This window comes from Anarrhichthys ocellatus, unplaced genomic scaffold (genome assembly GCF_004355925.1).
Source record: "Anarrhichthys ocellatus isolate YVR2014 unplaced genomic scaffold, GSC_Weel_1.0 scaffold5595, whole genome shotgun sequence".
Lineage (NCBI taxonomy): Eukaryota > Metazoa > Chordata > Actinopteri > Perciformes > Anarhichadidae > Anarrhichthys > Anarrhichthys ocellatus.
In genome coordinates this window covers 119-3394 of record NW_022285569.1, presented here as the reverse complement: position 1 = coordinate 3394, position 3276 = coordinate 119, and the positions used below count along the sequence as shown (strand labels likewise).

The following is a 3276-nucleotide window of genomic DNA, read 5'->3' as shown; positions in this document are numbered from 1 at the left end:
CTGACTGTATGACTACATGTTACTGACTGTATGACTACATGTTACTGTTGAAGTTAACTACAAACCTTCCTTCAGTGACGACAAACAGATCAACAGAGAGACGTTTCCGACCGCTGTTTATCCTCTGATGGAACAGAATCAACAGCTGATCGATGTCAACTTCAGCCTGGAACCTTCGGCCACAAAGTGAGATCACTTCTGTAAACGCGTTGGTGGAGGCGCTTAGCTTAGCTTAGCATAAAGACTGGAAGCAGGGGGAAACAGCTAGCGCGGGTCTGTCACGTGAAAGAAATTACAGCAAGATTTCGATGCTGTAAATACTTCTTTCTGTAAGCGCAACTTTAATATTCTTGTACTTCACTTGAGTAATTCCATGTTTTGATACTACATTTTATAATATTATACGTTTTTTACTTTGTAAAACTGTTTTTTTGTGTAAAAACCATAAAAGAGTTATGAAATATGATGCTTATATGAAATTAAATGACACATAAGTTAAAATTTGGTTCTTTCTCAACCATGAGCCGTTGCATTAGAAAAAATGCTAAATTAATTTTAATATATTACAATATAAGATGGCGGTCATTCCCCTGCACTATGAGTTACATTTTTCTGATTCTACTTTCGTACTTTTACTCGAGTAAAGTTTGTATTTCGGGACTTTTACTCACAATGGAGTCTTTAAGTTGTTTCTATCTGGAGACTTCCTCTTTTGTTTCGTTTGCGCAGAGCCAGGCTAACAGTTTCCACCTGTTTCCAGTCTTCATGCTAAGCTAAGCTAACCTATTGGCAAGAATGCTTGTTATCAAAATATTGAACCATTTCCGTTACTTTCCAGTTCATAAGTCTAATTATCAGCTTCCATTTTAAGATCGCTATCTCGGAAATGAAAACGTAATTTGTCATTTTGTAACAACTGAAATGATCCAGATGGTGGATCTGTGTAGACATCTGAGCTGTAAATGTGATTTCAGACTTGTGTGCGTGAGGAAGAGGAGTAAAGATTATCCTCCGCCTCTCTAGACTCCGAGCGCTTCGGTAAGTTCACGTCTCGTTGTTCACGTTACGACATCTTTCCTGTCTACTTTAAATGATGGAAATTTATTCCCCAGAAGGTTGTGATGCTGTCGAGAGGAATGAATCCTCGAGGAGCGACCGCTCGATGGGAAACATGCTGAACTGCAGCCGGACGAAGCTGCTCGTTGAACAACTTCATGAGTGTCCTGTTTCATTTGTATTTAGTGTCAGAGATGACGCTGAGAGCGGAGCGAAGCCGGAAAGACGATTACGAGCTAAACACTCATAGAACTGGAGTTACATCCAGATAACCTTTAGTACAGCGTAAAGCCCGTCTGTGTAGAAGTTGAATGTGATTATATCATCTATTAAATATGTTTTTATTTTAAAAACAGTCGCGCAAATAAAACACATCGGAGCTTTTAAAAACACTCATAATCCAGTATTTCTAACAACTATGTCTTCTAGAAATCACGTTCATGTTCAACTTTTTAAGGAGCCATAATGCTGACTTTACGTTTTATATCAACATAATAACAATATGTTGATTTGTTTTAAATTATCTTTAAAATCACGACCGAGAAGTTCTCCGTTACTTTTATACAGAATGTGCCCACAACAGAACTATCACTTATATATATATATATATATATATATATATATATATATACTTATACTAATAAAAGACATGGCTGCATTATTCAGCCTCACTCATGAAAACATAAGTTTATCCGTTCGATTATAAACTCAGTTTATGCAAATTGTTGGATAAAGTTTTGTAAAGAGTTTTTTCTCTTGTTTTGTTTTGTAAGACGTTATTTTTTGAACCGTTTTTATGTTTTAAACTCGTCTGTTTTACGTTTGTTCTTCTGGTTTCAGGAACATTTTTTAATTTAAGAATTAGTCTTTAATGGAGAAAACTGATGTTTTTAGTCATTTATTGTTATTGTTGGTGCTTTGATGTAAACCTTGAGGGCCATGAGCAGTACCGTTAAATAAGATGTATGATTATAATGATAATAATTATTATTATTATTTGATGATCTTAACGAGATGTCGAGGTTCCATGAAAGGCATCTAAACAAAACTCTGTGCTGAATAAGCTTCATAATGAACAATAAACACAATCATCTTTCTTTTTATATGATTGTTTTATTGGTGGTCCAGTTGTAAAAGTTTGTCTTTTTAATAAAGTTTTTTAAATCTGATTTGAATCGTCTTCACTTTGTGATTCATAACTCAGCTGAGAGAGAATTTACTGACATTAATAAAACTATAACCACTTTATTAAATGTGACTGTCGTTGAATAATGAACTAGTTGTTTTTATTGTTGTTTGAGAAGAATATTGTATAAAAAGTATTAAAAATGACTCAATCAACATTAGTAGAAACAATAAAACATATTTCTGTTATTTATGAAACTCATCACATATATGTTCAAATGTTAATCATTTTTATTTGAAATGATTTGAAGCAGCAGTGGTGGAAGATAACAGAGTACATTTACTCAAGTACTGGACTGAAGTACACTTTGAAGGTACTTGTATATACGTGTACATGTGTCTGGTGTACCAGACCTGTGATGTATAATCACAGGTAAAGATATGATGAGACATTCACCAGCTGCAACATTAAGGCAATAAACACATTAATACAATAACATAATATATAGATATATATTTGTACTTTAGAATGCAGGACCTAGTAACTGAGTATTTCCTCTTCCTGCAGTACATCTGTCCTCCAGCAGGAGGCAGCACAACTCCACAGACCTTCACTCTTTCCTCTCTTCTCTCTCCTTCACACTCTCCTTTCCTCTCTCCTCTCTTCTCTCTCCTTCACACTCTCCTTTCCTCTCTCCTCTCTCCTCTCTCCTTTCCTCTCTCCTTTCCTCTCTCCTCTGTCCTCCTCTGTCCTTCTGACTGTCACATATTTCTTACACTGATATCCAGTGATTCTTTTTCTGAATTTATTTTGAAAACCAGAATATATATTGTGCCGAATGAAAAGGAATATGTATAAAATATGTATATAATTAAAGTATAATATTATTGTTTTAAATACACATATATGTTCTGTTTAGTATTATTGTTTTCTTGTGTTTTCTGATACTTTGGCAACATTGTTTCTTTTTACTTTCATGCCAATAAACAATGAATTGATTATTGATGTTTCTTTGTCCTGATTTGTTCTTTTATTGATTATTAATATTTAATAATTGTTCTTCAGTACCTGCTCTCTCATCTCTAATGAGAGGT

At 34.3% G+C, this 3276-nt stretch overlaps 1 long non-coding RNA gene across 1 annotated transcript; it reads left to right on the top strand.

Moving 5' to 3' along the window:
- The first annotated feature begins 6 nt into the window (after window positions 1-6).
- On the top strand, window positions 7-1636 carry LOC116379938 (uncharacterized). The gene is made up of 3 exons (XR_004212492.1): window positions 7-186; window positions 975-1038; window positions 1113-1636. It is a non-coding gene; the product is annotated as an uncharacterized LOC116379938 (long non-coding RNA).
- The last annotated feature ends 1640 nt before the right edge of the window (window positions 1637-3276 follow it).